This window comes from Phyllobates terribilis, unplaced genomic scaffold (assembly GCF_046119375.1).
Source record: "Phyllobates terribilis strain yellow unplaced genomic scaffold, ASM4611937v1 Scaffold_381__1_contigs__length_1843176, whole genome shotgun sequence".
In the NCBI taxonomy this organism is placed as follows: domain Eukaryota; kingdom Metazoa; phylum Chordata; class Amphibia; order Anura; family Dendrobatidae; genus Phyllobates; species Phyllobates terribilis.
Window position 1 is genome coordinate 889,396 of NW_027363141.1, and position 20,915 is coordinate 910,310.

Below are 20,915 nucleotides of genomic sequence, written 5' to 3' on the forward strand. Positions count from 1 at the left end.
TGGAGTTATGCAGATCTAAAACGCGTGGATTGCAGCAGCAGCAAGCCGAAAAGTGCAGGCATGTAAGGGATCTAGAGGTTGACAACATGTCTTCTTAACGGGAGTCCAGGAGCTCATCTCCACAAATGGACTTTTCAGGATCCTTGGGTGGCTCCGTAGTTTGAAACCAATTCTGGTTATCGCTTCTCGGCCTTTTGGCTAAGATCAAGTGTAGTATCTGTTCTTATCAGTTTAATATCTGATACGTCCCCTATCTGGGGACCATATATTAAATGGATTTTTAGAACAGGGAGATGGAAAAAGAGCTTGCTCTGTCCACTCCACGCATTGACCTGGTATTGCAGTATCTCCAGGACCGGTGCACCCCTTCTTTAATGCAGTTTCTAAAATCAGAAAGAATTGAATTCAATGTTTTTTGTTCATTTTGCTTGTTTGTCGGATTTTGGGATGGACTCTTTGGCTTTGCTTTTCTTCTCCTCATTGGATTTTTCATGTTCAAAGTTGCAGAAGCCAGATTACAAGCTCATTTTGGTTCAACTTCAGCAACTGTGCATTGCATTGCCATGTAATGTGATGCAATGCTATCTTTCAAGCTCTCCCTTTTTACTTCCTTTTGGATAAACAGACATATTAGGCAAGCATTTTGGAGCTTTCACCTAAATAACTACAGGTGGTGAGATAAGCTGCACAATATAATTGACCTTTCAGTATATTGTTGCACACACACCATCTATTTAGCAAATGCCCTTGTTATCAACAGCAGCCTTTTAAACTCACCTGAGCTAACAGGTATGTGCGCTGGTTACTCTGCTGCGCTTAAAATTTCTTTTTTGGTTTGCTACAATGCCTTTTCTGAAACGTTGTCTCCTTCTGCTGGAACACTGACTTCTTTCATTTAATGCCTGCAGACTATAAAAGAGAACCCAACCCAAAAAGTTTGGTTGATTAGTCTGTGGCATTCTGTTAAACTGTTGCTTATGGCGGTCTCTGTGAGCTTCAAAGCGACATTCAGCCAGCCAGGTATCCTGCCTGCAGTAGATGGAATGTGGCAATGGAACGCTGGCTGCGCGTGTCATAATAGGCTCTGAGCCTTTATATACCTGTGCACAGCAGCAGCCACCTTCAGTCTGCTGCTGGACAGCCAGCAGCAGCAGCAGGAGAGGTATGTAATCAGGAGCCCTCCTGCTAAGGGTAGACAGCTGCTCGTTCCACCCCACCCCCCGCCTTAATTGGTTCTCCTCCCTTCCAACGGTGTTGAGGCGGGTGGGAACAGCAGGGGGTGAAGGTGCTGTGTTTAAAGAGGTGGAGTTATGCAGATCTAAAACGCGTGGATTGCAGCAGCAGCAAGCCGAAAAGTGCAGGCATGTAAGGGATCTAGAGGTTGACAACATGTCTTCTTAACGGGAGTCCAGGAGCTCATCTCCACAAATGGACTTTTCAGGATCCTTGGGTGGCTCCGTAGTTTGAAACCAATTCTGGTTATCGCTTCTCGGCCTTTTGGCTAAGATCAAGTGTAGTATCTGTTCTTATCAGTTTAATATCTGATACGTCCCCTATCTGGGGACCATATATTAAATGGATTTTTAGAACAGGGAGATGGAAAAAGAGCTTGCTCTGTCCACTCCACGCATTGACCTGGTATTGCAGTATCTCCAGGACCGGTGCACCCCTTCTTTAATGCAGTTTCTAAAATCAGAAAGAATTGAATTCAATGTTTTTTGTTCATTTTGCTTGTTTGTCGGATTTTGGGATGGACTCTTTGGCTTTGCTTTTCTTCTCCTCATTGGATTTTTCATGTTCAAAGTTGCAGAAGCCAGATTACAAGCTCATTTTGGTTCAACTTCAGCAACTGTGCATTGCATTGCCATGTAATGTGATGCAATGCTATCTTTCTAGCTCTCCCTTTTTACTTCCTTTTGGATAAACAGACATATTAGGCAAGCATTTTGGAGCTTTCACCTAAATAACTACAGGTGGTGAGATAAGCTGCACAATATAATTGACCTTTCAGTATATTGTTGCACACACACCATCTATTTAGCAAATGCCCTTGTTATCAACAGCAGCCTTTTAAACTCACCTGAGCTAACAGGTATGTGCGCTGGTTACTCTGCTGCGCTTAAAATTTCTTTTTTGGTTTGCTACAATGCCTTTTCTGAAACGTTGTCTCTTTCTGCTGGAACACTGACTTCTTTCATTTAATGCCTGCAGACTATAAAAGAGAACCCAACCCAAAAAGTTTGGTTGATTAGTCTGTGGCATTCTGTTAAACTGTTGCTTATGGCGGTCTCTGTGAGCTTCTCAGCGACATTCAGCCAGCCAGGTATCCTGCCTGCAGTAGATGGAATGTGGCAATGGAACGCTGGCTGCGCGTGTCATAATAGGCTCTGAGCCTTTATATACCTGTGCACAGCAGCAGCCACCTTCAGTCTGCTGCTGGACAGCCAGCAGCAGCAGCAGCAGGAGAGGTATGTAATCAGGAGCCCTCCTGCTAAGGGTAGACAGCTGCTCGTTCCACCCCACCCCCCGCCTTAATTGGTTCTCCTCCCTTCCAACGGTGTTGAGGCGGGTGGGAACAGCAGGGGGTGAAGGTGCTGTGTTTAAAGAGGTGGAGTTATGCAGATCTAAAACGCGTGGATTGCAGCAGCAGCAAGCCGAAAAGTGCAGGCATGTAAGGGATCTAGAGGTTGACAACATGTCTTCTTAACGGGAGTCCAGGAGCTCATCTCCACAAATGGACTTTTCAGGACCCTTGGGTGGCTCCGTAGTTTGAAACCAATTCTGGTTATCGCTTCTCGGCCTTTTGGCTAAGATCAAGTGTAGTATCTGTTCTTATCAGTTTAATATCTGATACGTCCCCTATCTGGGGACCATATATTAAATGGATTTTTAGAACAGGGAGATGGAAAAAGAGCTTGCTCTGTCCACTCCACGCATTGACCTGGTATTGCAGTATCTCCAGGACCGGTGCACCCCTTCTTTAATGCAGTTTCTAAAATCAGAAAGAATTGAATTCAATGTTTTTTGTTCATTTTGCTTGTTTGTCGGATTTTGGGATGGACTCTTTGGCTTTGCTTTTCTTCTCCTCATTGGATTTTTCATGTTCAAAGTTGCAGAAGCCAGATTACAAGCTCATTTTGGTTCAACTTCAGCAACTGTGCATTGCATTGCCATGTAATGTGATGCAATGCTATCTTTCTAGCTCTCCCTTTTTACTTCCTTTTGGATAAACAGACATATTAGGCAAGCATTTTGGAGCTTTCACCTAAATAACTACAGGTGGTGAGATAAGCTGCACAATATAATTGACCTTTCAGTATATTGTTGCACACACACCATCTATTTAGCAAATGCCCTTGTTATCAACAGCAGCCTTTTAAACTCACCTGAGCTAACAGGTATGTGCGCTGGTTACTCTGCTGCGCTTAAAATTTCTTTTTTGGTTTGCTACAATGCCTTTTCTGAAACGTTGTCTCCTTCTGCTGGAACACTGACTTCTTTCATTTAATGCCTGCAGACTATAAAAGAGAACCCAACCCAAAAAGTTTGGTTGATTAGTCTGTGGCATTCTGTTAAACTGTTGCTTATGGCGGTCTCTGTGAGCTTCTCAGCGACATTCAGCCAGCCAGGTATCCTGCCTGCAGTAGATGGAATGTGGCAATGGAACGCTGGCTGCGCGTGTCATAATAGGCTCTGAGCCTTTATATACCTGTGCACAGCAGCAGCCACCTTCAGTCTGCTGCTGGACAGCCAGCAGCAGCAGCAGCAGGAGAGGTATGTAATCAGGAGCCCTCCTGCTAAGGGTAGACAGCTGCTCGTTCCACCCCACCCCCCGCCTTAATTGGTTCTCCTCCCTTCCAATGGTGTTGAGGCGGGTGGGAACAGCAGGGGGTGAAGGTGCTGTGTTTAAAGAGGTGGAGTTATGCAGATCTAAAACGCGTGGATTGCAGCAGCAGCAAGCCGAAAAGTGCAGGCATGTAAGGGATCTAGAGGTTGACAACATGTCTTCTTAACGGGAGTCCAGGAGCTCATCTCCACAAATGGACTTTTCAGGATCCTTGGGTGGCTCCGTAGTTTGAAACCAATTCTGGTTATCGCTTCTCGGCCTTTTGGCACGATCCTTGTGATTGGTGTCAGGAGGCAGGTTCGTGATCACTGGAATTCTTTCTCGGCCTTTTCCGATTGGAACTGCTGCTATTGGGAAGGAAGGAAGGTGTTTCTCGTACCTTTCGGCGTGGAAGGAATTCTGGATCGTGGAGGAGGATTTCTTCAGGACTGGAGTTCTGGACGCTGCTGAACAGAAGGGATCGAGTCTGGTGCTGTTATTTTTGGACGTCATCGGGCTTTCTTTTGAATTTTCTCTGTGTGGAAATGGAGATGAATTTGGATCAGGACGATGCCTACATGAAGGACACCATCCGGTTTGTGGTGAGTGTGGAATTTAGGCAAGTTAAAAACTTGGACTTTTTGTACAGGAAAGTCTTTACTCCTATCTTGCATATCAGCAAGGATGAGTACTTTTGTGTTCAGTCATTTTCTAACAGAGGAGTACACGATGTGACTTTGAGAGGTGCTGGTGTATGTGAGAGGGTTTTTTCCAGTTTTAGATATGCTGCAGCCTGTGAGCATAGTGAGGTATTGGAAGGAATTTCAGCCACGCCTCGCTTTCAATTTGATCAAAGGATGCTAACAATACATATGTATAACCCTTTCATATCTGATGAGCAAGTGACTTCATACTTAAGAAGGTTTTGCTCCGTATTAATTATGAAAAAACGTTGTACGACTGGTTTTGGGGCCTGGAACGGCAAGAGACTGTATCAGGTCGTTTTTAAAAAGGACCCGTCAGTGGAGGGGGGTGTCTTAAGACCCCCACCAGTCGTGTTCATAAATAGAGATAGAGGCTTTTTGTTTTTTTCTAATATGCCACCATATTGTAAACGATGTCGGAAATATGGCCATATGGATGAAAATTGCGCCCCTTGTGAAGTATGTTCTGGCCCGGTTCATCAGGCGAGAGAGTGCCCAATGCAAGCCAGGCAAACATCTGAGGCTGATGCTGAAGATAAACAAGGGGATGGTGGGCAGATGGAGGATGGAGGATCAGAAAGTTCTTCTAATGTGGCGCAGGAAGTAGAGGTTCTGGCACCTCTAAGTAATAGAGAAAAAAGAGAAGAGAGGAAGAAAGCTGAAGAAAAGAAGAAAGAAGAAAGGAAGAAGGAAGAAAAGAAGAAGGAAGTAAAGAAGAAGGAAGAAAAGAAGAAGGAAGACAAGAAGAAGGAAGACAAGAAGAAAGAAGATAAAAAGAAAGAAGGAGAGAGGAAAGAAGATGGAAGAGAGGAAGGAACATTGGAAGAGGAAAAGGAGGGGCAACAAGGTATTGTGGATACAGTTGCTGCTCTGGCGGTATTATCAGAGATGTCGTCAGGGATTCCTTGTGCCCAGGAAAATATGGACTTAAGTTCAAAATCTTTGAAAAGGAGTACATGGGAAGAAGAGCAACAGGAGATCATGGAGGACTTGGGTGGGAAAAATCTCGTGGTGACGCGTCTTCTTTGTTTGGGGATGTATCTCCCTCAAGTTCTTCTGATCAAGAATCCTTAATTGTGGATGTGAAATCACCTTTGGTAGATGAGGGCGGAGGGATTAGCCCTGGGCCTATTACTAGAAGATGATTACTGTTGTATCCCTGAATGTTCAGGGGTTGAACAATTTATACAAACGCACTGCATTATATGATTTTTTGAATAATGAGAAATGCGATTTTATTTTTTTACAAGAATGTAATTTAGAAAGGAAAATGAGCTATGAATATTTACGTGGAATATGGAAGGGTAACATGGTTTTTTCTGGTGGGAATGAATTGAAAAGTGATGGGGTGGGTTTTTTGTGCTCTAGTGAGTGGGAGGTGGTGAAGTATGAGGAAATTTACCCTGGTCGTATTCTATGTGTAGAAGTAATGAGGGAGGGTAAAAGGGTGCGTTGTTTTAATATTTATGCTCATACTGAGAAAAATCAAAGATTACATTTATTCGAGATTTTACAGCTTTTTTTATCAGGTGCGGATCCGATTTTAATTGGTGGGGATTTTAACTGCCAGTTAAATAATGTACGGGATGGGTCGGTAACCTGCCTTAAGAACATAATTTCTGCCTTCAGTTTAAAGGATGCATGGGCTATGGATGGTAGTAAAAAAGAATTTGAAGTTACGTGGTCAAACAGAGGTTTTACGTCTAGGATTGATCACTTTTTTATGTCTGATTCTTTTAAATGTTCCTCTTTTAAGACAAGTATTAATCCTTTTTCGGATCATAAGTTATTGGGATGCACTTTAGCAATAGACCCTTGCGGTAAGAAAAAACCTTCGCATTGGAAACTGAATGTTTCTTTATTACAGGGGGAGAATTTTAAAGAAGACTTTAAGGTTTTTTATAATGAATTAAAACTTAACAAAAAGGGTTTTAAGTGTATTTTAGACTGGTGGGATTTTATGAAGGGTAAGATCAGAACCTTCTTTGTTAAATTGGGAAAGAGGAAAGCGTATGAGAAAAGGCAGTTTTATGATGCGTTAAATGCTAATTTGCAGTGTTATTATTATTTTCAAAACAATGGAGTTAATATGGACAGCAGTATTAGTGAGGTAAAGGAGAAAATTCAGAATGCACTAAAAGAGAAGGGAAAAGAAATCATCTTCAACTCTAGGGTAAAGGTCCTGGATGAGGATGAGAAATGCACTAAGTTTTTCTTTAAAAAAATATGTGGAAAAAAGGATTTTATTGAGGTCTTAGAGGGTGAGGTGAGCCCAGAAGGGAAAGCATTGCAGGCCAAAATATTTTATGATGATCTGTTTTCTCGAAAAAAGATTGATGAATCATTGAAAAACCATTTTTTAGAGGTTCTGGATAAAGCTCTTAGTGAGGAAGAAAAATTACTTTTATCTAGGGAGTTTACTAAGGAGGAGATATTTAATACTATTTGCACTTTACAAAATCAGAAGACACCAGGTGTGGATGGCCTCCCTGTGGAGTTTTACAGGGTTGTGTGGGATATTATAGGGGAAGATTTTTATGAGTTGTTTTCAGAAGTGGAGTCCTCTTTTAATATTCCCAAGTCATGGGCAGAAGGCCTTATTGTTTTATTATATAAAAAAGGAGGAAAAGAACTGATTAAAAATTGGAGGCCTATTACGCTGCTAAATACAGACTATAAAGTATATGCAAAACTATTGGCCAATAGATTAAAGAGTGTGATAGGGTCGGTTATTGAGGTGGATCAGTCTTGTGCAGTCCCGAATCGTAAGATTACCGACACGCTAATCTTACTGAGAGATATAATATGGGATGTGGCTGATAGGAAGCAGGACTTGGCCCTTGTTTCCCTTGATTTTGAGAAGGCATATGATAGGGTTGCTCATGAGTTTTTATTTGCCGTTTTAAAAAAAATAGGATGTCCTGGTGTTTTTATTGAACGTATTAAATGTCTGTATAAGTTATGTTTTAGTAAGATTTCTATTAATGGTTTTTTATCGGAAAATATTAATATTAATTGTGGGGTTAAGCAGGGGTGCCCCCTGTCGCCTATACTTTTCATTTGTGCAATAGAACCCCTTTTAACTGCTTTTAGGAAAGATAAAGTTATTAATGGCTTTTTTATTCCTGGCAGTAGGAATGACCAAGTGAAGGTTTTAGCTTATATGGATGATGTGTCAGTTTTAGTGCGGGACATTAAGAGTCTTCATAGAGTTTTAAGGACAGTTGTGTGGTTTGGTGGAGCATCTGGTTTTAAAATAAATTTAGAAAAATCAGGTGTTTTAACTATGGGTAAATTTCTTTTAAATTCGGATTGCATGCTGATGAGAGTAATGGAAATTAAAGTTTTAGGGGTATTTTTTACAGAGACATGTGGGAATGTGAGGAATTGGGAGTCCCTGCTTGAAAGGGTAAGGAAAAAGATTGATTTTTGGAACTTGAGAAGTTTAACAATGGAAGGCAAAATCTTGATAATAAAGCAGGTCTTACTTCCGATAATTTTATACATTTCAACTGTTTTTATACCTCCTATTAATGTAATGAAAAAGATAATTAAGTTATGTTTTAATTTCCTATGGAAGTCAAAAATGGAAAGGGTAAAAAGGGAAGAGTTGTACAAAATTAAAGGGAAAGGAGGGAAAGGCTTCCCAGACATCAGAACCTTCATTTATGCCAAGTATTTAGCTAATTGCATATGCACTTTATTAGGACCAGTTTCTAGGCTGAAAACCTTTTTAACATACAATTTGGGTTTTTTTATTAGGAAATACAAATGGTTACAAATGCATTTGGATCGGCCATATAAGTTTATGCCATCTGGGAATTATATTATTTTAGAAAGAATTCTGAGGGATTTTAAATTAATGAATATAGATCTTAAAATACTTGGAAATCATAAGAACATTTTAAAAGTCTTAGAAAGCAGGGTGATAGCTAGTCCGGTAGAGCGATTTTCCGATAATGTTGTAGATAAAATTTGGATTAATGCAAATTTTAAGTGTTTGACTAATGAACACAAGGACTTAATATGGTGTAGTATTAAAGACTGTCTGCCAACTCGAGATTTCCAATATAGAAGAGGATTGGTACGGTTTGAAAAATGCCCAAGACGTAAATGTGCTGCTAGCGAAACAGCTATGCACATTTTTTGGAACTGTTGTTATGCGCAATTAGTATGGAGAAAGATTAGTAATTTAGTTAAAGCTCTAAGTGGTGTTAATTTTCTAGATTTTAATAGGATTTTTTACGGGTTGGGTGTCAAGGATGAAGTGTTCAAGGTTGTATGGATAATTTTATCTTGTGTGAAAATGGCGCTTTGGAAAACTCGGAATATTTTGATTTTTAAACATAAGGAAGTATCGGTACAAGAATGTATTAAGTTATGCCTAAGTTATATGTTTTTATATTTCTGGAGAGATAAGGTGTTGTTTGGTGATAAAAAAGCTAATGAAATTTGGAAGCAAAAAGATTGGAATGTACTTACCTTGTGATGTTCTTGTTGCACCATATGTACCCCCCTGTAAAAAATGGAAATTCTAAAGTTAAAACGAAAATAAACTGGAATATGGAAAATAATATAAGCTGTAAATTTACAACAACAAAAAAAGGGAAAAAAAAAAAAAAGATCCAGTTTGCTATCTACAATGAGGAAACTTTTAAGTTTGAAACCATTTTAACATGATGACTTGTGATGGTGGACTTAAAGATCTGAGTAGAAAAAAAAAAAAAACAAAAAAAAAAAAAAATCTGTTCTTATCAGTTTAATATCTGATACGTCCCCTATCTGGGGACCATATATTAAATGGATTTTTAGAACAGGGAGATGGAAAAAGAGCTTGCTCTGTCCACTCCACGCATTGACCTGGTATTGCAGTATCTCCAGGACCGGTGCACCCCTTCTTTAATGCAGTGTCTAAAATCAGAAAGAATTGAATTCAATGTTTTTTGTTCATTTTGCTTGTTTGTCGGATTTTGGGATGGACTCTTTGGCTTTGCTTTTCTTCTCCTCATTGGATTTTTCATGTTCAAAGTTGCAGAAGCCAGATTACAAGCTCATTTTGGTTCAACTTCAGCAACTGTGCATTGCATTGCCATGTAATGTGATGCAATGCTATCTTTCTAGCTCTCCCTTTTTACTTCCTTTTGGATAAACAGACATATTAGGCAAGCATTTTGGAGCTTTCACCTAAATAACTACAGGTGGTGAGATAAGCTGCACAATATAATTGACCTTTCAGTATATTGTTGCACACACACCATCTATTTAGCAAATGCCCTTGTTATCAACAGCAGCCTTTTAAACTCACCTGAGCTAACAGGTATGTGCGCTGGTTACTCTGCTGCGCTTAAAATTTCTTTTTTGGTTTGCTACAATGCCTTTTCTGAAACGTTGTCTCCCTCTGCTGGAACACTGACTTCTTTCATTTAATGCCTGCAGACTATAAAAGAGAACCCAACCCAAAAAGTTTGGTTGATTAGTCTGTGGCATTCTGTTAAACTGTTGCTTATGGCGGTCTCTGTGAGCTTCTCAGCGACATTCAGCCAGCCAGGTATCCTGCCTGCAGTAGATGGAATGTGGCAATGGAACGCTGGCTGCGCGTGTCATAATAGGCTCTGAGCCTTTATATACCTGTGCACAGCAGCAGCCACCTTCAGTCTGCTGCTGGACAGCCAGCAGCAGCAGCAGCAGGAGAGGTATGTAATCAGGAGCCCTCCTGCTAAGGGTAGACAGCTGCTCGTTCCACCCCACCCCCCGCCTTAATTGGTTCTCCTCCCTTCCAATGGTGTTGAGGCGGGTGGGAACAGCAGGGGGTGAAGGTGCTGTGTTTAAAGAGGTGGAGTTATGCAGATCTAAAACGCGTGGATTGCAGCAGCAGCAAGCCGAAAAGTGCAGGCATGTAAGGGATCTAGAGGTTGACAACATGTCTTCTTAACGGGAGTCCAGGATCTCATCTCCACAAATGGACTTTTCAGGATCCTTGGGTGGCTCCGTAGTTTGAAACCAATTCTGGTTATCGCTTCTCGGCCTTTTGGCTAAGATCAAGTGTAGTATCTGTTCTTATCAGTTTAATATCTGATACGTCCCCTATCTGGGGACCATATATTAAATGGATTTTTAGAACAGGGAGATGGAAAAAGAGCTTGCTCTGTCCACTCCACGCATTGACCTGGTATTGCAGTATCTCCAGGACCGGTGCACCCCTTCTTTAATGCAGTTTCTAAAATCAGAAAGAATTGAATTCAATGTTTTTTGTTCATTTTGCTTGTTTGTCGGATTTTGGGATGGACTCTTTGGCTTTGCTTTTCTTCTCCTCATTGGATTTTTCATGTTCAAAGTTGCAGAAGCCAGATTACAAGCTCATTTTGGTTCAACTTCAGCAACTGTGCATTGCATTGCCATGTAATGTGATGCAATGCTATCTTTCTAGCTCTCCCTTTTTACTTCCTTTTGGATAAACAGACATATTAGGCAAGCATTTTGGAGCTTTCACCTAAATAACTACAGGTGGTGAGATAAGCTGCACAATATAATTGACCTTTCAGTATATTGTTGCACACACACCATCTATTTAGCAAATGCCCTTGTTATCAACAGCAGCCTTTTAAACTCACCTGAGCTAACAGGTATGTGCGCTGGTTACTCTGCTGCGCTTAAAATTTCTTTTTTGGTTTGCTACAATGCCTTTTCTGAAACGTTGTCTCCCTCTGCTGGAACACTGACTTCTTTCATTTAATGCCTGCAGACTATAAAAGAGAACCCAACCCAAAAAGTTTGGTTGATTAGTCTGTGGCATTCTGTTAAACTGTTGCTTATGGCGGTCTCTGTGAGCTTCTCAGCGACATTCAGCCAGCCAGGTATCCTGCCTGCAGTAGATGGAATGTGGCAATGGAACGCTGGCTGCGCGTGTCATAATAGGCTCTGAGCCTTTATATACCTGTGCACAGCAGCAGCCACCTTCAGTCTGCTGCTGGACAGCCAGCAGCAGCAGCAGCAGGAGAGGTATGTAATCAGGAGCCCTCCTGCTAAGGGTAGACAGCTGCTCGTTCCACCCCACCCCCCGCCTTAATTGGTTCTCCTCCCTTCCAACGGTGTTGAGGCGGGTGGGAACAGCAGGGGGTGAAGGTGCTGTGTTTAAAGAGGTGGAGTTATGCAGATCTAAAACGCGTGGATTGCAGCAGCAGCAAGCCGAAAAGTGCAGGCATGTAAGGGATCTAGAGGTTGACAACATGTCTTCTTAACGGGAGTCCAGGAGCTCATCTCCACAAATGGACTTTTCAGGATCCTTGGGTGGCTCCGTAGTTTGAAACCAATTCTGGTTATCGCTTCTCGGCCTTTTGGCTAAGATCAAGTGTAGTATCTGTTCTTATCAGTTTAATATCTGATACGTCCCCTATCTGGGGACCATATATTAAATGGATTTTTAGAACAGGGAGATGGAAAAAGAGCTTGCTCTGTCCACTCCACGCATTGACCTGGTATTGCAGTATCTCCAGGACCGGTGCACCCCTTCTTTAATGCAGTTTCTAAAATCAGAAAGAATTGAATTCAATGTTTTTTGTTCATTTTGCTTGTTTGTCGGATTTTGGGATGGACTCTTTGGCTTTGCTTTTCTTCTCCTCATTGGATTTTTCATGTTCAAAGTTGCAGAAGCCAGATTACAAGCTCATTTTGGTTCAACTTCAGCAACTGTGCATTGCATTGCCATGTAATGTGATGCAATGCTATCTTTCTAGCTCTCCCTTTTTACTTCCTTTTGGATAAACAGACATATTAGGCAAGCATTTTGGAGCTTTCACCTAAATAACTACAGGTGGTGAGATAAGCTGCACAATATAATTGACCTTTCAGTATATTGTTGCACACACACCATCTATTTAGCAAATGCCCTTGTTATCAACAGCAGCCTTTTAAACTCACCTGAGCTAACAGGTATGTGCGCTGGTTACTCTGCTGCGCTTAAAATTTCTTTTTTGGTTTGCTACAATGCCTTTTCTGAAACGTTGTCTCCCTCTGCTGGAACACTGACTTCTTTCATTTAATGCCTGCAGACTATAAAAGAGAACCCAACCCAAAAAGTTTGGTTGATTAGTCTGTGGCATTCTGTTAAACTGTTGCTTATGGCGGTCTCTGTGAGCTTCTCAGCGACATTCAGCCAGCCAGGTATCCTGCCTGCAGTAGATGGAATGTGGCAATGGAACGCTGGCTGCGCGTGTCATAATAGGCTCTGAGCCTTTATATACCTGTGCACAGCAGCAGCCACCTTCAGTCTGCTGCTGGACAGCCAGCAGCAGCAGCAGCAGGAGAGGTATGTAATCAGGAGCCCTCCTGCTAAGGGTAGACAGCTGCTCGTTCCACCCCACCCCCCGCCTTAATTGGTTCTCCTCCCTTCCAACGGTGTTGAGGCGGGTGGGAACAGCAGGGGGTGAAGGTGCTGTGTTTAAAGAGGTGGAGTTATGCAGATCTAAAACGCGTGGATTGCAGCAGCAGCAAGCCGAAAAGTGCAGGCATGTAAGGGATCTAGAGGTTGACAACATGTCTTCTTAACGGGAGTCCAGGAGCTCATCTCCACAAATGGACTTTTCAGGATCCTTGGGCGGCTCCGTAGTTTGAAACCAATTCTGGTTATCGCTTCTCGGCCTTTTGGCTAAGATCAAGTGTAGTATCTGTTCTTATCAGTTTAATATCTGATACGTCCCCTATCTGGGGACCATATATTAAATGGATTTTTAGAACAGGGAGATGGAAAAAGAGCTTGCTCTGTCCACTCCACGCATTGACCTGGTATTGCAGTATCTCCAGGACCGGTGCACCCCTTCTTTAATGCAGTGTCTAAAATCAGAAAGAATTGAATTCAATGTTTTTTGTTCATTTTGCTTGTTTGTCGGATTTTGGGATGGACTCTTTGGCTTTGCTTTTCTTCTCCTCATTGGATTTTTCATGTTCAAAGTTGCAGAAGCCAGATTACAAGCTCATTTTGGTTCAACTTCAGCAACTGTGCATTGCATTGCCATGTAATGTGATGCAATGCTATCTTTCTAGCTCTCCTTTTTACTTCCTTTTGGATAAACAGACATATTAGGCAAGCATTTTGGAGCTTTCACCTAAATAACTACAGGTGGTGAGATAAGCTGCACAATATAATTGACCTTTCAGTATATTGTTGCACACACACCATCTATTTAGAAAATGCCCTTGTTATCAACAGCAGCCTTTTAAACTCACCTGAGCTAACAGGTATGTGCGCTGGTTACTCTGCTGCGCTTAAAATTTCTTTTTTGGTTTGCTACAATGCCTTTTCTGAAACGTTGTCTCCCTCTGCTGGAACACTGACTTCTTTCATTTAATGCCTGCAGACTATAAAAGAGAACCCAACCCAAAAAGTTTGGTTGATTAGTCTGTGGCATTCTGTTAAACTGTTGCTTATGGCGGTCTCTGTGAGCTTCTCAGCGACATTCAGCCAGCCAGGTATCCTGCCTGCAGTAGATGGAATGTGGCAATAGAACGCTGGCTGCGCGTGTCATAATAGGCTCTGAGCCTTTATATACCTGTGCACAGCAGCAGCCACCTTCAGTCTGCTGCTGGACAGCCAGCAGCAGCAGCAGCAGGAGAGGTATGTAATCAGGAGCCCTCCTGCTAAGGGTAGACAGCTGCTCGTTCCACCCCACCCCCCGCCTTAATTGGTTCTCCTCCCTTCCAACGGTGTTGAGGCGGGTGGGAACAGCAGGGGGTGAAGGTGCTGTGTTTAAAGAGGTGGAGTTATGCAGATCTAAAACGCGTGGATTGCAGCAGCAGCAAGCTGAAAAGTGCAGGCATTTAAGGGATCTAGAGGTTGACAACATGTCTTCTTAACGGGAGTCCAGGAGCTCATCTCCACAAATGGACTTTTCAGGATCCTTGGGTGGCTCCGTAGTTTGAAACCAATTCTGGTTATCGCTTCTCGGCCTTTTGGCTAAGATCAAGTGTAGTATCTGTCCTTATCAGTTTAATATCTGATACGTCCCCTATCTGGGGACCATATATTAAATGGATTTTTAGAACAGGGAGATGGAAAAAGAGCTTGCTCTGTCCACTCCACGCATTGACCTGGTATTGCAGTATCTCCAGGACCGGTGCACCCCTTCTTTAATGCAGTTTCTAAAATCAGAAAGAATTGAATTCAATGTTTTTTGTTCATTTTGCTTGTTTGTCGGATTTTGGGATGGACTCTTTGGCTTTGCTTTTCTTCTCCTCATTGGATTTTTCATGTTCAAAGTTGCAGAAGCCAGATTACAAGCTCATTTTGGTTCAACTTCAGCAACTGTGCATTGCATTGCCATGTAATGTGATGCAATGCTATCTTTCTAGCTCTCCCTTTTTACTTCCTTTTGGATAAACAGACATATTAGGCAAGCATTTTGGAGCTTTCACCTAAATAACTACAGGTGGTGAGATAAGCTGCACAATATAATTGACCTTTCAGTATATTGTTGCACACACACCATCTATTTAGCAAATGCCCTTGTTATCAACAGCAGCCTTTTAAACTCACCTGAGCTAACAGGTATGTGCGCTGGTTACTCTGCTGCGCTTAAAATTTCTTTTTTGGTTTGCTACAATGCCTTTTCTGAAACGTTGTCTCCCTCTGCTGGAACACTGACTTCTTTCATTTAATGCCTGCAGACTATAAAAGAGAACCCAACCCAAAAAGTTTGGTTGATTAGTCTGTGGCATTCTGTTAAACTGTTGCTTATGGCGGTCTCTGTGAGCTTCTCAGCGACATTCAGCCAGCCAGGTATCCTGCCTGCAGTAGATGGAATGTGGCAATGGAACGCTGTCTGCGCGTGTCATAATAGGCTCTGAGCCTTTATATACCTGTGCACAGCAGCAGCCACCTTCAGTCTGCTGCTGGACAGCCAGCAGCAGCAGCAGCAGGAGAGGTATGTAATCAGGAGCCCTCCTGCTAAGGGTAGACAGCTGCTCGTTCCACCCCACCCCCCGCCTTAATTGGTTCTCCTCCCTTCCAACGGTGTTGAGGCGGGTGGGAACAGCAGGGGGTGAAGGTGCTGTGTTTAAAGAGGTGGAGTTATGCAGATCTAAAACGCGTGGATTGCAGCAGCAGCAAGCTGAAAAGTGCAGGCATGTAAGGGATCTAGAGGTTGACAACATGTCTTCTTAACGGGAGTCCAGGAGCTCATCTCCACAAATGGACTTTTCAGGATCCTTGGGTGGCTCCGTAGTTTGAAACCAATTCTGGTTATCGCTTCTCGGCCTTTTGGCTAAGATCAAGTGTAGTATCTGTCCTTATCAGTTTAATATCTGATACGTCCCCTATCTGGGGACCATATATTAAATGGATTTTTAGAACAGGGAGATGGAAAAAGAGCTTGCTCTGTCCACTCCACGCATTGACCTGGTATTGCAGTATCTCCAGGACCGGTGCACCCCTTCTTTAATGCAGTTTCTAAAATCAGAAAGAATTGAATTCAATGTTTTTTGTTCATTTTGCTTGTTTGTCGGATTTTGGGATGGACTCTTTGGCTTTGCTTTTCTTCTCCTCATTGGATTTTTCATGTTCAAAGTTGCAGAAGCCAGATTACAAGCTCATTTTGGTTCAACTTCAGCAACTGTGCATTGCATTGCCATGTAATGTGATGCAATGCTATCTTTCTAGCTCTCCCTTTTTACTTCCTTTTGGATAAACAGACATATTAGGCAAGCATTTTGGAGCTTTCACCTAAATAACTACAGGTGGTGAGATAAGCTGCACAATATAATTGACCTTTCAGTATATTGTTGCACACACACCATCTATTTAGCAAATGCCCTTGTTATCAACAGCAGCCTTTTAAACTCACCTGAGCTAACAGGTATGTGCGCTGGTTACTCTGCTGCGCTTAAAATTTCTTTTTTGGTTTGCTACAATGCCTTTTCTGAAACGTTGTCTCCCTCTGCTGGAACACTGACTTCTTTCATTTAATGCCTGCAGACTATAAAAGAGAACCCAACCCAAAAAGTTTGGTTGATTAGTCTGTGGCATTCTGTTAAACTGTTGCTTATGGCGGTCTCTGTGAGCTTCTCAGCGACATTCAGCCAGCCAGGTATCCTGCCTGCAGTAGATGGAATGTGGCAATGGAACGCTGGCTGCGCGTGTCATAATAGGCTCTGAGCCTTTATATACCTGTGCACAGCAGCAGCCACCTTCAGTCTGCTGCTGGACAGCCAGCAGCAGCAGCAGCAGGAGAGGTATGTAATCAGGAGCCCTCCTGCTAAGGGTAGACAGCTGCTCATTCCACCCCACCCCCCGCCTTAATTGGTTCTCCTCCCTTCCAACGGTGTTGAGGCGGGTGGGAACAGCAGGGGGTGAAGGTGCTGTGTTTAAAGAGGTGGAGTTATGCAGATCTAAAACGCGTGGATTGCAGCAGCAGCAAGCCGAAAAGTGCAGGCATGTAAGGGATCTAGAGGTTGACAACATGTCTTCTTAACGGGAGTCCAGGAGCTCATCTCCACAAATGGACTTTTCAGGATCCTTGGGTGGCTCCGTAGTTTGAAACCAATTCTGGTTATCGCTTCTCAGCCTTTTGGCTAAGATCAAGTGTAGTATCTGTTCTTATCAGTTTAATATCTGATACGTCCCCTATCTGGGGACCATATATTAAATGGATTTTTAGAACAGGGAGATGGAAAAAGAGCTTGCTCTGTCCACTCCACGCATTGACCTGGTATTGCAGTATCTCCAGGACCGGTGCACCCCTTCTTTAATGCAGTTTCTAAAATCAGAAAGAATTGAATTCAATGTTTTTTGTTCATTTTGCTTGTTTGTCGGATTTTGGGATGGACTCTTTGGCTTTGCTTTTCTTCTCCTCATTGGATTTTTCATGTTCAAAGTTGCAGAAGCCAGATTACAAGCTCATTTTGGTTCAACTTCAGCAACTGTGCATTGCATTGCCATGTAATGTGATGCAATGCTATCTTTCTAGCTCTCCCTTTTTACTTCCTTTTGGATAAACAGACATATTAGGCAAGCATTTTGGAGCTTTCACCTAAATAACTACAGGTGGTGAGATAAGCTGCACAATATAATTGACCTTTCAGTATATTGTTGCACACACACCATCTATTTAGCAAATGCCCTTGTTATCAACAGCAGCCTTTTAAACTCACCTGAGCTAACAGGTATGTGCGCTGGTTACTCTGCTGCGCTTAAAATTTCTTTTTTGGTTTGCTACAATGCCTTTTCTGAAACGTTGTCTCCCTCTGCTGGAACACTGACTTCTTTCATTTAATGCCTGCAGACTATAAAAGAGAACCCAACCCAAAAAGTTTGGTTGATTAGTCTGTGGCATTCTGTTAAACTGTTGCTTATGGCGGTCTCTGTGAGCTTCTCAGCGACATTCAGCCAGCCAGGTATCCTGCCTGCAGTAGATGGAATGTGGCAATGGAACGCTGGCTGCGCGTGTCATAATAGGCTCTGAGCCTTTATATACCTGTGCACAGCAGCAGCCACCTTCAGTCTGCTGCTGGACAGCCAGCAGCAGCAGCAGCAGGAGAGGTATGTAATCAGGAGCCCTCCTGCTAAGGGTAGACAGCTGCTCGTTCCACCCCACCCCCCGCCTTAATTGGTTCTCCTCCCTTCCAACGGTGTTGAGGCGGGTGGGAACAGCAGGGGGTGAAGGTGCTGTGTTTAAAGAGGTGGAGTTATGCAGATCTAAAACGCGTGGATTGCAGCAGCAGCAAGCCGAAAAGTGCAGGCATGTAAGGGATCTAGAGGTTGACAACATGTCTTCTTAACGGGAGTCCAGGAGCTCATCTCCACAAATGGACTTTTCAGGATCCTTGGGTGGCTCCGTAGTTTGAAACCAATTCTGGTTATCGCTTCTCGGCCTTTTGGCTCAGATCAAGTGTCTGGACATCAGGTTCCTTGAGTGCTAGCCCTCGGCCTTCCAGCATCGCCACTCCGGTGGCTTAAGCTGGATGCTGCTATAGGGGGAGAGTGAGGAGGAAACGGGAAGGCGATTTCCGTGGCTGACTATGGGAGTCAAGCTGAAATTTGCTGGGACCGGGGACCCCCGGGTCAAGAATGGATTTCGCATTGAGATTTCCGAGGAGAAGAAGGGACATTTTTCCATGTCCTACCTGGTGAATGCCATCTTCTATGAAGCATTGAAGATTAAGAAGTCGGACATTCTTTGCCTGCAGGAATTTAGAAGTCATGGAAGGTATGTGCTGGTTCTTTCTACTATGGCTGCTTGCCAAAATCTTTATAGAACCTTGAAAGGCCATACTGAGAACTCCCTCCTAGATGGACTCACTTTTACTGTCCTCTATTCAAAGGGGGATGTTCCTGTTGTTGTGTTTATGCACAATCCCTTTATCCCCCAGGAGGACATTACTGTATTCTTGAGGAGGCATTGTACTTATGTGCATTTTTCCCACAAGATCTCGAATGAAGAAGGCTTGTGGACTGGCAAATACAAGTACTTTGTTCGTTTTGCTACAGACCCCGAGGGGCCAGGGGGCATACATTATCCTCCTATGAGTTTCTCTATTGGGAGAGACACTGGTTTCTTGTACTTTCCTGATGCTCCTTTTTTCTGCAGAAGATGTAACAAGTATGGTCATGTCCAGGAGTCCTGCAGGTATCCGCCAACCTGCAGGAGGTGTAACACGTCTGGTCATATGGCGAAAGACTGCAAGAACCAGGTAAAGTGTGATGCTTGTGGTGAGGAGGGGCATGTTCTTAGGCAGTGTCAAGCTAGAACCACTCCTAAGTCTTTTGCTCAAGTGGTCGCGGAGGGGCCTGCTGTTCCTTCGACTTCTACTAGGGTTCCACAAGGTCCCCTTCCGGATGTCGGGGAGGCAACTGCTCCCCAAGAGGAAGAGGATGGCACTCAGATGGACGACATATTTGAAGATGCCCAGCTTCAGCCTCCTGCGTCAGGAGGCTTTGACATGGTGATTCCAGAGGTGATGTCACCTTTCCCTCCCCAGTTTGGTGTCCGTGGTGAGGGGGAAATGGACTTGTCCAATTCTCCTGTCATATCTTGGTGCAATACTGCTTCAGAGGAGATCGGGGGCGGTGGCCAAGGGGACTTGTCTGCTGTCCGTTTCTCTGATGAGGAGGATCCTGATGTGGTCAAGAAGAAGCCAAGGACTGAGTGTTCATCCATTGCTGCCGTGTGTGATAGCCCGGTGGACTCTCGTGCTTACCCGTCAGATGTATTTTCTCCTGACATTGTTACATTTGGCATTCAGCCAGATGGTAATAGCTTTGCTTTGCTTGATGAAGTTTGAGTTGATGTTTTCTTTCTTTTTTTTTCAGGTTATGTGTGATCCCCTTTAGTTATGCCGCATCATTCTGGATGGGACATTGTGTCCCTTAATGTTAGGCAAATTAGATCTGTTACCCGAAGAACAACAGTTCTGGATTATCTAAAGGGTTTGAGTGCAGATGTCTATTGTCTACAAGAGTGTGGGATTACTGAATCTCCAGGGGATAAGGACTGGCCTTATGGCCAGTATGTTTGGTCGGGGTCCAGCTTTAACAAAAATGATGGTGTGGGGATTTTAGTTGGTAATAAGAATATTACTATTGATAGTTACACGGTTGTGGAGGTGGGTCGCTGCATTATTGTTTTTTTGAGTTATAGGGGGTGGAAGGTTAGAATGATTAATTTATATTGTCCTACTAAAAAAGAGGAGCGGCTTGCTCTTCTTGAGAAATTGAGTTTTTTTCTCCCTGGAAAAATTCCTACAGTTTTTGTTGGTGACTGTAATTGTGTCACAGAAGGTAATGTGGACATTACGGGAAAAAAGTTATCTCAACTTATTTCTGATTTTTCTTTCTTAGACGCTGCAATACTTGAGTATGGCATTCCACCACCGCCTACATATTATGCTGACCGTGGTAATATTTCATCGAGGATAGATAGGATGTTATTTTCCAAAAATATGGTTTGTTCAAGTTATGTTCAACATAAGGTACCTTTTTCTGATCATGAGTGTTTGCGTGGAGTTTTTAGTGCGAATGGGGACATGGTGTTTGGGGGTGGGGTTTGGAAATTGAATACGAGGTTGTTGGAGGATGAGGAGGTGATGAGTGAGTTGGAGAAAAGGTATGCAAGTTGGAGGTGGCGTAAGCGTGATTTTGGTAGTGTGCTTGAATGGTGGGATTGGGTGAAATTACAGTTAAAAACTTTCTTTAAAAAATGGGGCTACAAAAAAGCTGCCAGATATCGTAATAGATTTAATGACTTAAGTAGACGGATTGATTGGTTGCGTGGGTGTGTTAGGAAAGGAATGGATATGTCTGATCAGCTTGAGGTTGCTAAGAATGAGTTAAAATGTCTTCTGGATGAAAAAGGTAAAGAGATTATTTACCGTACCAAGTTAGAGCATTTGGAAAAGAA

At 42.9% G+C, this 20,915-nt stretch overlaps 9 non-coding genes and 1 pseudogene across 9 annotated transcripts; all 10 read left to right on the forward strand.

Annotated features, from left to right (window-relative positions):
- Positions 1–178: 178 nt before the first annotated feature.
- LOC141223983 (U2 spliceosomal RNA) lies at positions 179–369 on the forward strand. Its single transcript, XR_012291502.1, has one exon. It is a non-coding gene; the product is annotated as a U2 spliceosomal RNA (small nuclear RNA).
- Positions 370–1,481: 1,112 nt separating this feature from the next.
- Positions 1,482–1,672, forward strand: LOC141223984 (U2 spliceosomal RNA). The gene has a single exon (XR_012291503.1). It is a non-coding gene; the product is annotated as a U2 spliceosomal RNA (small nuclear RNA).
- Positions 1,673–2,787: 1,115 nt separating this feature from the next.
- On the forward strand, positions 2,788–2,978 carry LOC141223985 (U2 spliceosomal RNA). The gene has a single exon (XR_012291504.1). It is a non-coding gene; the product is annotated as a U2 spliceosomal RNA (small nuclear RNA).
- A 6,215-nt stretch (positions 2,979–9,193) lies between these two features.
- On the forward strand, positions 9,194–9,427 carry LOC141224216 (U2 spliceosomal RNA; annotated as a pseudogene).
- A 1,115-nt stretch (positions 9,428–10,542) lies between these two features.
- LOC141223986 (U2 spliceosomal RNA) lies at positions 10,543–10,733 on the forward strand. The gene has a single exon (XR_012291505.1). It is a non-coding gene; the product is annotated as a U2 spliceosomal RNA (small nuclear RNA).
- A 1,115-nt stretch (positions 10,734–11,848) lies between these two features.
- On the forward strand, positions 11,849–12,039 carry LOC141223987 (U2 spliceosomal RNA). The gene has a single exon (XR_012291506.1). It is a non-coding gene; the product is annotated as a U2 spliceosomal RNA (small nuclear RNA).
- A 1,115-nt stretch (positions 12,040–13,154) lies between these two features.
- On the forward strand, positions 13,155–13,345 carry LOC141223988 (U2 spliceosomal RNA). Its single transcript, XR_012291507.1, has one exon. It is a non-coding gene; the product is annotated as a U2 spliceosomal RNA (small nuclear RNA).
- Positions 13,346–14,459: 1,114 nt separating this feature from the next.
- On the forward strand, positions 14,460–14,650 carry LOC141224131 (U2 spliceosomal RNA). The gene has a single exon (XR_012291646.1). It is a non-coding gene; the product is annotated as a U2 spliceosomal RNA (small nuclear RNA).
- Positions 14,651–15,765: 1,115 nt separating this feature from the next.
- Positions 15,766–15,956, forward strand: LOC141224132 (U2 spliceosomal RNA). The gene has a single exon (XR_012291647.1). It is a non-coding gene; the product is annotated as a U2 spliceosomal RNA (small nuclear RNA).
- A 1,115-nt stretch (positions 15,957–17,071) lies between these two features.
- LOC141224099 (U2 spliceosomal RNA) lies at positions 17,072–17,262 on the forward strand. Its single transcript, XR_012291615.1, has one exon. It is a non-coding gene; the product is annotated as a U2 spliceosomal RNA (small nuclear RNA).
- Positions 17,263–20,915: the final 3,653 nt, after the last annotated feature.